A 13,773-nucleotide genomic window follows, 5' to 3' on the forward strand; every position below is an offset into this window, starting at 1 on the left:
TACCACTGAAGTTTGACGATCCAGATCCTGGATAATCATTCTAGTACCAAACAAAAGTTCGTACGGACTGATACCTCATAGAGAATTTCTTGGCATTTTATTAAGACTACCTTGGCCACTTATTAAATGTTTGACCCACCCATCACCCGAACCTAATACCCTCGCTGTTATGGATTGCTTTGTATCACGTTTTTTTCTTTCCACTACCGCATTACCCTCAGGATGGAAGGGAGAAGAGTACCGCAATTCAATGCCCATGCTGGTCATGGCCTCTTTGTAAGCTCGAGAGCTAAACGCAGGACCCTGGTCAGAATGTAGCATGCCAATTGCGTATGTGCCGATAAAGACTCGCAAATCTTTTATAACAGTTCTGGCGTCAGCCGAGCGCTGGGGCCACATTTTTAGTGAATCAAGTCTTAATAATTATGAGACCGCATTTGTCCAGTCGGACGTCTGCGCATAGATAGCCTGATGCTGTCTAATAGTGGTGTCTGGGCTGGTGCCTGGTCCGGTTCACAACTGCGATCTCTGTTGCAGTCTTCACAATTCATTGCAAATTTGTACATTTCTACGCTCATTCCCGGCCACCAGTATTCTGATTGTAATTCTATTAGAGATTTCAAGATCTCTTGGTGCCTTGGACCCAGTCCCATGTGTGTGTCTTCAATCAAGAAAACTCTCTGGTTCGTGTTTGGAATTACTCTATCCACCACTCTAGGGATTTGAGCAAAATGAACAGAGTTTGCATCAATTATGTATGTATTACTGAGTGGATAGTTGAGAGGTAATGCTGCATAATCGCCTTTTAACTACGCTTTTACCGCCAGCAGGGTTTCTCCATCTAAGTGTTTTTTTAACGCTTTTTTGTGGCTACGGAAGCCGGTTGAACCGCTGCAGCTGTGGCTCTGTTAGCCAATGAATTCCCTGCAACGTGAAAGCCATCACGTTGATGACTCAGTGTATGTATCACGTGAGTCTTTTGTAGTTCTTTCTGCAAAAGAAATACTTGTTCCCAAAGCGTTTTATGCTTTATTGTGGCACCTGTATCATCTTTGTAACCGTTTTTGCTCCATGTCTGCAATTCACTGTTGTATGACTTGACGCAGTAATGCGAATCGCACACTATTAGTGTGGGGAATTCGCGATCGGCATTTTCAAGCGCCATCTTTGAAGATCTTATTTCAGCTCGCTGAGCTGAACAGTTTTTGAGTGATTCAGTTTTGGTAATCATTGGTTTGAATTTACCAGAGCGCCAGCGACCTTTAACAATCGCGCACGCTGCATTGTAGGATTTTTTCTCTACATCGTAATGGTGTGCAAATCTGTCCATATAGATTACACAGGTATATTGTTTGAGAGGCAGAATTTCGATTGGCAGAGGATATTCATGTTCATATTCTAGATCATCTAGTTTTTAGGTTTCGCCTACTATCATTCGCTTGCGAATGTAATAGGCGAAAATTCAAGGGCTTGATTGACTCGTCAAACCACTGCGGTTTTCTCACAGTGCATGTGAGTCATGTGACCACAAAAGCGAGTCACGTGACCACACAAGCACGCGCATCTCCCTGCCACACTTCTCCTCCCCTCGCTCGCATTCCCGTCCCCCCCCCCACCAGGCTCTCCCGCCCCATTATTATATTATCCTCGCTATCCTCTCTTTCTCCAATTTCTGAACATATATCCGTCTGTCTCTATGACTCCATCATAGTATTTTGCAGTCTTGTGTGGGTTTGTATCGCGCTCTTTTGTTCATGCGAGTCTTGGTCCACACGTCCACGCTGCATCATAGTATTTTGCAGTCTTGTGTGGGTTTGTATCGCGCTCTTTTGTTCATGCGAGTCTTGGTCCACACGTCCACGCTGCATCACACTCTTCGCTCAAGATGGCAACCATGCTATAGCAGTGTAGACTCCGCAGGCTATACACGCAACACGGCTACCGTAACGGAGATGCGCAATATCATGTTACAGTCTTGAATATCACGTTGCTCCGCCTCATGCGACTTCTTGGCTACACGAAGTTCACCAGTAGGACAGCAACCACTATTTCTTTTGCTGCTTCTCTGCTCTTTTGTTCATGCGAGTCTTGTTACTGCTGCTGCCAGGACTTGAATCGGGAGGGCGCAGTACAGGCTCAAGCCCCACAGGCGCTCCCTGGCCCGGGTTGCTGCTCCTGTGTTGTTTTTCCGTGTCTAATGGCGGATCGGTGGTGTTGTGAGCCCCGGCATGTAAACAGCTATCAGAAGGAGGGCTTTGGAAGGGTGTGAGTGCCCGTCCTCGGCGTCCACCAGAACATAGTGAGATGCCTTTAGGAGCGAGGATTAATGCATGCCGCCGCCCCACCCATTCAGTGCGAGGCACGGCTCTCGCCACCACAGAGTGAGATCTCACCATTCGGGTAAGAGGCCTGCGCTGAGGGAAATGGCTGCTCACGGCCCTGCACCCTAGCAGTAGGGAGCGGCTCTGGCATACAAGGGCAGGCCTACGCTGAGGGAAATGGCTGCCCACGGCCCTGCACCCTAGCAGTACTCGCATACAAGGGCAGGCCTGCGCTGTGGGAAGTGGCTGCCAACACTGCACTTGGTGCAACACATGCCCGCATGCAAACATGCTCCGAGATGACCGAGACTCCGCCCTGTACACACGGAGGAAGGTACCACTTTTACCGGCACATGTGTGCAGGCCCAGCTGGGATTACATGACTGCAGCCCTCCACTGTGCACCCTGACGCAGTACTGGTTCCACCAAGGGACGTAAGAGTCACGCCCACAACCTCAGACACATACACTGCCATGCACACAATGAGGCTTGCATTTTAGCTACCAGTGCAGCTCATTAATTGTCACCGGCTACCTCACTGCCATGATGCCCCCGGAGACACGGCTGTCACAGGAAAACGTCCATAACCAATGCAACCGCTTTCAAGCGCACGCCATTGATTGGCTGCCGCATCTTGGCGCCTAGCCCCACTGCTCTCTGTTCACAGTGGGCGCACTAATCTCACTGCCAGTGTCCGATACTGCGGCATAGAGTTCAGCTCCTCTCCCTGCTGCCTTACACACCCTGGAGGCAAATGTATAACCAGAAAACCGTCAACAGGCCCGTCAATGGGTTAGTGGCCCCCTATGTCCCCACAAAGCTCGGGGTTCAAGGACGCTACTTGCATCACCCCATCACTGTAACGCTCTCAGTGAGGCAAGACTAGCCTGGGAATGAGATACATAGTCACACTTGCAACTCCTTAAATGAGACACATACTCATCTGTGTCTGATCTCAGTACCTGTCCAGGCCCTCTTGATGCTAGTGCCTCTCTGCTGCCAGACTTCAGAGCTCTCTCTGCCTAGGTCACGTGGTACCCAGGTCGCAGGCATCAACGAGTTATGGAAGGTCTATTCACATCAGGAACAGCAGGCTCTGTAATAGTTCGAGGAGGGAAGTCGTGACGACAGAATTTAGGGTGATAACATGGCCGCCTGTGGCCAGGTCTCCCCATGTACCAGTTTAGTGCTTTTTGGGTTTAAATGTCATGGGTTGCACTTGGTAATTCGTGGAAATGCCTTGGCTAAAGGAACTCGAATGTGAAGGAACACCACCAGTGACAAGTCACCACAGAAATACGAACTTTTTGCACATAATCAATCGGAAGGGGCCAGTCACGGAGGCCTTACGGACCGTACAGGCGCCAGTGCATTGTTAGTTGATTAATGTGTCGTATGGCGAGAGGGGCACCTTAATATGTCTAGTGGGTTTTAAAGCTGGAAGGCACCAGACCTTAACACCCCTCTGAAATGACCTGCTTTGTGCGGGAGACACAAGGACATCTCGCAGGGCATCCCGCGGGGCGACCAGAGATAATCCGCCGGCTCCGTCGCTGGCAGGTCCAGGCGGCTAGAAAAAACATCTCCAGGCAGAGCATTCTCTTCAAAACCACCCGGGAGCAAAGGGGGAGGGAGGGAGGAAAACAAGCCCCCGCGGGGAGAAAAAGGCCTTTACAAATGATAACCTTAATGTTTTGGTATAGAGAAGCCAAAGTACAGGCAAAAGTCTGCAAACAGGCTTCGTGTAGAATCGAATTCTGAAAGCTCCTTACAAATAAGGCACACGGCTGTGTTTTTTTTCCCACCTGGGATAAATGGCGCATCTTTTTTCGCCCTTGTCAGCCGGCCTCGCATCCCTTGTAGTGCAAGCTAATTCAGATTCGTTTGTTTCTCCAAAATCTCCGTAAGTGTTCCGATAAAGCTGTCAACGGCCTTTTTAACTGGGCAATGTTTTTTTTAAAGTTGCCCAACAGTTTCAAGGAATTGCCTTGTATCGGGTTACCAAGTGCGGTTACCCAGCCAGGCTAAGTTCCTGGCGAACCGCAGCGGGACACTGTATGTGGAAACCGAGCATCCACAGAAATCAGTGGAACAACTATGGATGTATTGTAAAATCTATATATACCATGCCTGGAAAATATTAAAAGTGCTCTGGCAACCCCTCAGCCTTTAAACATTTTTTTTATTGATGACTTTACATTTATTGATCAGAATTGGTTGATAGGTCGTGCATCCTGGAACTTGAGTACACGAATGTTGTCTTTTAGATTACCAATCACACAGGAACTACGAACATTGAGGTCATGTATCGGGCTACTTTAAACCATCTGCAATAAATATATACATAGATTAATAAACTTTTTTTTCCTTTTTTGGTCTTCTACATAATTTTGCACAGGCGAAGCAAGGCGTGGTTCGGTCGTACTACCTTGGTAGGATGGTGGGCATTGCTTATTTATTTTAGAGTTTTATATAGTGCGCTTTCCATGTGTTGATTTCTTTTACATAACAAGCACTGGCGTTGCCAATAGGTTTCACATTTGGAAAGTTGGAGCTATTGGTTTTGTAAATGACATTTTATATTTATATATTGTTTTTGACAATGCCAATAACGATATATAAATATAAAATGTCATTTACAAAACCAATAGCTCCAACTTTCCAAATGCGAAACCTATTGGCAACGCCAGTGCTTGTTTCATTTTTGGGTCAAAATAGTATTTCACGTCTTCTGTAGCAAGAGAATTTTCCCATTGTATTCATTTTGGATCTAATGCCACTGCATTCAGATTGCGTGGACTTGTTAATGCCTCAAAGGCTGATTCTGCTGTATAAACAGTTATTCTCTTGCCTTGGGCTACGGCTCTTTCTCTTGCTACAGCAGTTTGAACCGCAGTCAGAATTTTTTCTGTAGAGCTGAATTTCATTTCAGCTTGAGTGTACAAATGTGATTTGTAAGCTATAGGTACCGTTTCTCCCTCATAAGAGGTCAGGTATGTGAATCCGCATCTTCCTGGGATGACTCGGATTACAAGGTTGCGTACGTTTTCGCGTGTTTGCAGTTTTATTTTAGTTAACATGTCTGTCTGTAATGATCTCAAAATTTCTGTGTTTTTGAGTCCAATGTATTGGTTTGAAATCAGGTTTCATTAATTCATATAGAGGTTTAACCCTCTCTGCATAATTTAGAATGTATGGTCTACCGAAATTCTGGAAGCCTAGTATTGATTGTAAATTTTTCAGCGTTTTTGGTGCTTGGAGTACTGCACACTTCTCTAAGAAGTTGTCTGCCAGGCTTTTGCCTTCACTTGATAATTCATATCCTAAAAATAGGACTGTTAGATGGGCAATTCTTGACTTTTTAAAGTTGAATTTGTAACCTCTGATGCGAACCCAAGAATTATATTGTTCACTATCTTTAAGTGAGTCTCCAGGTCATCGTCTGTAAGATAGATGTCATCGACATATGATAATGCCTCATCATCATATATTTGTAGTAATTCTGTTACCCTTGCTGAGAATAATCCTGGGCTATTCTTGAATCCCTGTGGGAGTCGGCAAAATTGTTTTTGCGAACCCATTATTGAGAAATCGGTCAAATACCTGCTTTCAGGTGCAATGTTTTGACAGAAGAATCCATTAGAGATATCTAATGTCGTTTTATATTTTTTGCGCACGATGTTGTTCATTAGTGCTGCACTGTGTGAATTTTGTTCGGCAAAAGTTTTGCAGCAGGAGTTTAAATGTCTGTAGTCCAAAACTAGACGATATGAATCGTCTGGCTTGGAGACAGGAAACAAAGGATTGTTCATTTGTGATGTGCATGTTTCAATCACCCCTTGATATTCAAGTTGATCTAAGATCTCCCTGAGTTGATTTTTAGCTTCTTGCTTAACTAGGTACTGCCTTTGTGCAGTGAGTTGATTTTTTAACTGGATTTTGTGGTGAGGAGACTCCTCATCCCATACTACATGATTTTTGTATAATGCAGGGGCTTGGGCCACTGCCCATTTTCTTGCAAATGTGTATTTTTTATGATTTGGAATATGATTTGAGAAGGCAGGCATAATCATTTCTTCGCCATGAGGGCACTCCCTGACAAACTCTGGTGGCCAGTCTTTTTCAGCTAACAGGATGTCATAGCCTTTAGAAAGAATTTCCCAAAAGAGACCTTCTATTTTCCTAGTTTTATCTCCCTCTATACGTAATGTTTATTCATATAGTTTGTGGGGCATGCTAACTCGCGTGTCTGCAGTTTCCACCCGAATGTATTGATTCGTGTCCACTGTCCCCTGAAGATTCATCAGGATCTTGCGAGCTATGCTCACATCTGCTGCGCTGTCTAGCATTGTCTGAACCCACTCTCCGTTTTTCAGTTGTGTCCTCAGAATCCTCGGCATGTTTAATTTTAATACTTGCTACCTTCTTTCTGGGAAATTGTAATTTTTTACTTTGATGAGTAGGTTCCTGGTCTTTGGACTTGACGTGCTCTTTTTTGTGTTCTGACCGTCCTCTTCTTTCCGATTTCTCTGAGAAAGTCTGAAAAGAGAGAGAGGGACGTGTATCAATATCTTGATAGCTATCAGGTTTTCTCAATTTATCCCTATCTCTAAGATTGTATCTTTTCTCAGAGGGTTCCCTTTGGGGAGACTTGCCTCCTGTGCCAGGAGATCTTTTTCTCCATTGAGGAGACCTTCCTCTGGACTGGAATCGTTTTTCCTTGGAAGTGGATTGTTTATTACCATCCCAACTCTTTTTTGGAGTGATTATATTATTTTTAATACATTTCTTTTCAGGATTTTCAGTTAGTTGGGGTTTTACTGGTGTCCCACCCAAACTATCTCTTCCTAGTTCTTCATAGGATTTTTCTATGATTCTGGCAAGTTCAAATGGCTGGTCTGTTATATCTGTCTCCTTCAATTTCTGGCGGATTGCCACACATGCTGCTTCTCCTTTTATGTTGGCTAATAATATAGCCAAGACCTGCTTAAAGTCTTTTAGTAATTTCATACCCAGAGTTAAAGCGGGTTCTGGACAGTATTCGTTCTGAATTTGTCTAAGTTCATCTGGTATGACCGCCATAGACGGAACACCATGTGTTTTTGTGTAGATGGAAGCAAAGACCGTGCCCTAAGTGTCACAGTCCTCCACATGTGGTGCGACCCCCATTGGGAGGCAGATAGTCAGAATTCTGTGTTTTTCATGAGGTGTAGTATTAGGAAATACTGCCTCTATTTGAGTTATTTTTTTAGCTAACCAGTATGGAATTTGTTCCTGTTTTATGGGTGTTTTATCAAGACATGATTGTATGTTCTGTGGTGTAATTTTGTTTGTTTTAGGGCGCCATTAAACCAGAGGAGGTGCTCTTGGTAAGTTAGTGGGATTTCAACGTCCTCGAAAGGAGTGTATACATCCGGAGGTTCCTCTATTTTGTAATAGTGGAAATCTTTTGTCACAGCGTGTGCTGCTGGAAAATGTATCCATGAATAGAATACCTCTGTCTGCCGATACTCATGTGCCTCTATCACAAATATGACCGTACCACCTGTTGGTGATAGTCCATTCTCTATAAGTTTAAGAGTTATAGTTTTTCTTATATTGACCGGAATGATTATAGCACCCGGGTCATTTTCTTGGATGGTTGTGTCATCCGCTAAGAGTTGAGCTTCTAATACTTCTTTTTCTCTTTCGTCTTCACTTTCCGTCATTTTATTGACTAAAGAATGTTTTTGTTGCAGAGCAAGTTTCAAGGAAACAAAGATTAGGTGCACAATATTTTGGAACACTGTATCCTTCAACGTTGACTAAACCAGAAACTAATACATAGGATTCTCATCCTACTAAGTTCCAGCGGATATTAACCTTTCACCCACTCCAGACGTCTATTGGAGTTTTTACGGGAGAAAGGGGTCTGTGTGAAAAGCACAACTGAGTTACTCTAGTGTCTTGCGTTAGATTATCACCATACCAAACGTTGGGCGTCATGTAGTGTAGTTCCTATATTCCCAATAGGCTCTGCGCATTGGAATAACATAAACAGCAGTGTAGACGTAGGACTGAGGTAATCTAGGTCTCTACTGACTATGTTAGACTTAATTAGTTTTTGCCAGCTAGATCAGAGGTCACTAGAAACTTTCTCGAATGTTCAGGAAAGGGTTAACCGTCTTGATTTAGACAAAAAGGGATTAATTTCTGACCACCGCATAAACATGACAACTTTTCTCCCTCAGAATAAAGAGTGTATCTCTAGAGTCGTGTGAAAACAATAGACAGCTATTTCACTCAGTCAATCGTGCATGCTTAATTTCACCAGAGTGCAGAGAAATAGAGAGACGGGCATTTTCAATAAAAGGTGTTATTTTATTGAGCAGTCTTCTTTCTCATGCAAGAGAAATGAATTGCCACAATTGCAATACTTATCATAAAGTAAAGTGCGTACAGTAAAAGTAGTATTATGAAATAATACTGTAAAAGCATTGATATGGTTTCTTAGCCATATGATACTTTAAAATGGATAAAATATATACATACATAAAAACATTGACTAACGAACTCAACTGGTGCTTCCAAGATACGCCTACCCCGGTGTACCTGACCTAAGCCTAATACGTAGGAAGGAGTAAGTAAGTTGCAGTTTTAAGTTAAGTTAGGTTTTTGCCAAGTATCGGAATCAAGAATTCTCTCTAAGGTTTTAATCAGCTCCGTACCTTGGTTATAGAATGAAGGAAGTCTTGTATCTCGCTTCTCAGGACTCGATCTCCCAGCAACCCGCGAGGGTGACTTGGGAACACCGGAGCTGGATTTTTCAGCGTGAGAAAAGGCAGCTTCTCCAGCGCGTCAAAAGGGAGGAGCGGCTCTCGCATCAGCTGGGCTTCGGATAAGTAGATAGCCGCTCTGCTCCACACCACAGTGTGTTTGCTTAAGGCAATGTTGGTATATTTAAACCTGAAAGGTGCAGGGTTTGACGTAAGGTTGGACATATGACGTCACTAAGAACTAACAGTTCCTTCTGGACTCCAGGAGTTCTTGTGCAAATCAAAACAAAAGCAGGGGGAATTTCCGGGCTGCTGGAGGCTTGGTTTGTTTAAAGAACACGTTGTGCTTTCTAGGAGTCTATGGGAGTAGCCTTGCCGTGTTTTGGACTGCATGGGCTATTACTAAATATGGATATGATTCTTATGCCTTTATAAGGATACTATTTGTTATAACCACATAAGGGCATGAATCGGGAATATCGAATTAGGGTTCTAGATAGAAATACAACACGGTGGAACGAGAGAGATTGCGTTGCTTTGATTATAAAATCTATGTCACGAAAGCGCATGCGGAGGGAGATGAGGCGGGGACTTTACTGGCCTGGCTGGCCAGCCCTGTGAGGCGAGGTTCACCAATTTTAGCGTTAGAGGATAGTGACGGTAGTGCAGTGTTTACTCAACATGAGATCCTAAAACCGTTTTTCGATGTATTAGGAGGCATTATATAGAAGCTCATTAGAAGCAGGTGACCCTGACATTGACTCCTTTTTAGATGGGTTGCTCCTCCCGCAGCTAGAAGAGGAACAAGCGAAATGCTTGGGCCGAGATATAACAATGGAGGAAATTAGGAGTGCTATCAAGCATATGGCCCGTAATAAGACACCGGGAGTAGACGGGCTGCCCGTGGAGTTCTACTGGCAGTATGTGGATTTATTGGTTCCGAGGTTGCTAGAGGTCTATAGAGAGGCAAAAGAACTGGGTAGACTCCCTGGTTCAATGAGGGAGGCACTTGTAATACCGTTATTAAAACCTGGGCGTGAGGGTACTGACACAGCCTCCTATCGACCGTTATCGATGCTGACTACTGATTACAAAAATCTTGAGCAGGATCTTAGCGACTCGCCTCTTGCAGCACATGACGGATTTAATTCATGAGGATCAGGCCGGGTTTATCCCGACAAGGAACACAGCCACTAACGTGACGAGATTGGTGAGGATTTTAGAAGAGGGTCAGCCTGGCGCGCTGAAACCTACAGTGCTCTCAGTAGACATAGAGAAGGCCTTTGATAGTTTGGAATGGTTGTACTTATATAAGACTCTAGGACGTTTTGGATTAGGAGAGGATTTTGTGTACTGGACCAGGGTGCTGTATATCGGCGGTAGCCAGAGTGATGGTGGGGGCATTGATATCGCCCAAATACCGAGTGGCCCGTGGAACGAGACAGGGATGCATGCTCTCCCCGTTATTGTTTGCCCTAGCGATAGAACCTTTAGCGGCAAAAGCCAGGTTAGGAGTGAGCTATGGGGTCCTTGAATACAGAGGAGACCGGCAATATATTTCATTATATGCGGATGACTTGTTGATGTTTCTAGAGGATGCAGGAGGCGCCTTGGAGGGAGCAGCGGACTTGTTGTCAGAGTTTGGAGACGTCTCTGGCCTAAGTGTGAATTGTACTAAGACATGTCTGTTTCCGGTGAGGTCCGGGGAGTTGCCACCTACCACGTCCAGGGACGTGCACTGGGAGGCGAACTGTTTGGCATATCTGGGTGTACATATATATCATGGAGCCAGTGATATGTTGGAAGGGAACGTAGGAAGATGTGTAAGGGCATTGAAAGGTAGCATAGCCTTTTGGGCAACTCTCCTGTTGTCCGTGATGGGTCGCATAGCGTTATTAAAAATGGTGGCACTTCCTAGATTGTTATACTTCTTTAGAACGTTGCCTATCTGGATATCGTGCTCGATTTTCAAGTCATTAAAATCCTTGATGGTAGGATTTCTATGGGGATCTGGCACACGGAGAGTGGCCCTAGCGGTGTTGATGAGACCAAAGTCGGAGGGCGGGCTGGCGGTCCCCGATTTTGAGTTGCACTATTTGGCGGCCCAGCTACAGGTAATGACGCAGGCAGTAGCAAAGGAATTTAGGGGCCCTGAGAACTTGAGAGGCAGGGGGATTCCACGGCACATGTTATCCTTTATAGTTATGCAGCAAAAGCTGGATCTTAGAGACCTTTCCATGGAAGAACGGACGTTGAGACTGTGTTGGAATCGCTCCCAATGTAGGGCGGGAGTGTTACATCCTTATGCACCCGAAATCCCGTTGGGGATGATTACAGCATTGCCCCACGGGGATGACTCGACATCTTTATTAGACTGGGAGCAGGCGGGGATTCAAGTACTTGGTGATTTATATGAGGACGGGGAATTGCTACCCTACCAGGCATTACAGAAGAGATACGATCTGCCTAGAGGAGGGTTCTTAATACATGCAGCGCTGGTCTTTGCACTGCGGGCACACTGGAGGGAGGGGCTCACAGAGCCCACAACGACGATGGCATGCCAATATGTGGTAATGGCCGCCGGGATCTTCAAGGCGGTCACGTTTCTGTACTCTAGAATGCTGAAGGAAGGGCTGACCCCACTGGACGCATTCAAACTAAAATGGGAAACGGGCATCGGGAAACCTATACCGGAGACGGTGTGGGAAACCTATACCGGAGACGGTGTGGGAACAGATTATGTGTAGAGCTTGGAAAAGCACGAGGAATGCACAGTTTCAATTGGTGCATTTCTTTTTACTACATAGGGCATACTTAACTCCGGGTAAAATTAGGAAGTATTTTAAGGTGGAGGATGAAGCATGTCCTCGGTGCGCGAGCGTAGGAGTAGAGCTAGAGCATATGCTGTGGGGGTGCTCTAAGCTGGGGGACTACTGGGAAGACGTGGGAGACATGTTGAATGAGATCATGGAGCGACATTTAACTTTTGACATAGCAACATGTATACTGCACTGGTTCCCTCATACATCCAAGACGAAGGTGACGAGCAAATTCGTGGATATGGGGTTGCTACTAGCAAAGAGAGAAATAACGAGGCATTGGAAATCGAGAGTCGGCCCTAATAGCAGGAGATGGAGGACTAAGTTCCTGAAGTGGATGGATAGTGAGAGTACCCTTAGATATCAGCAAGCACGGCGTCTGAATGATGAAAAAGCATTAGAAACTACGCGTGCATGGGAAGTATTAGTACAATCTCTATCTGAACATCACGTAGAGGAAGACCAAGAGGAGGGAATTGGGCAGGGTGCAGGCCCCTTACAGGTATAATATCTTGAATGGTAGCTACATCACGAACTGAGCCAGGCAAGATGTTTAAAGTAACACACACCGGGGGACGAGGGGGGGGGGCGAGGTGGATTGGGACTGGGGTTAGTTTTAGCAAATGATTTATAGATCGCAGCACAGGGATGCACAGTAAGATTGTATGGGGATAGTTTGGGCACTGATGTGTTGAAGTGACTGACTATTGAATGGCCCATATATGATACGCTTGGAAGGGACACTGGAAGGTTTGATGTACGCAGTCGGAGAATGATGGAAATGTGTGTAATGTGTGCATATAAAACTAATAAAATGTGTTTTTTTAAAAATCATAATGATCATTTATATGTGCCAACCCAAGAATTACAACAGACGGTTTATCTTGGACTCATGACTCGGTTTTTGTGGGTCATCCTGGTATAAAAAAGATTATTGAATTATGTCAAAGACAGTTTTGGTGGCCTACACTCATTGATGATGTTAAAAAATACGCTCAAACCTGGCCCATTTGTGTATAATCAAAAAACCCTCATCTTGCTCCAGCTGGTAATATTCAACCAATGCCTATACCACCTGCACCATGGCATACTTTAAGCATGGATTTCATCAGTGATCTCCCTGGTTATTGATTATTTGACTAAGAGAGCTCATTTTGTACCACTTAAACACATGCCTTCTGCAAAGCAACTCACTGAACTTTTCGTACAACATATTGCCAGGTTACATGGACTACCGACTACTATCATTTCCGATCGTGATCCTTAATTTGTTTCTAGGTTTCGGCTTAGCTTTTGTTCATCAATGAGTGTTGATGTACGCCTGTCCTCCGCTTATCACCCACAAACAGATGGGCAGACGGAACGCCTCAATCAGACTATGGAACAACTCCTGCGTTGCTTCTCTTCTATGTGGTCCACGGAAAGGGAAAAATCCCCGCCCCTTGTCGAATTTGTTTATAGTAACTCTGCTCACTCGGCTACTGGTGTTTCCCCTTTTTACTGTTTGTTGGGTTATCATCCACGCTTGTTACCAATCCCACAGACTGCACTTCTTAAAGCAATTCCAGCTTTTTCTTCCCATCATTCACAACTCTATAGAATACAAGACTAAGTATGTTCCCATCTACAACACTACCAACAGCAGGTCAAAAATCAACAAGATAAGCAACGAAGGCCGACTCCTCAATATGCTATAGGAGGAAAGGTCTGGTTGTCATCTAAAAATGTACGGTTAGATGGGTCAAGAAAACTTCAGCCCAGGTTTTTACGTCCATTTCCCATTAAGAAAGTTATCAATCCAGTCACAATGGAATTATCCTTGCCCAGCGATTATCAGATTCACCCAGTATTCCATGTTTCTCTGTTACAACCCTATGT

The sequence above is a fragment of the Lissotriton vulgaris genome, chromosome 3_1, assembly GCF_964263255.1.
Source record: "Lissotriton vulgaris chromosome 3_1, aLisVul1.2, whole genome shotgun sequence".
In the NCBI taxonomy this organism is placed as follows: domain Eukaryota; kingdom Metazoa; phylum Chordata; class Amphibia; order Caudata; family Salamandridae; genus Lissotriton; species Lissotriton vulgaris.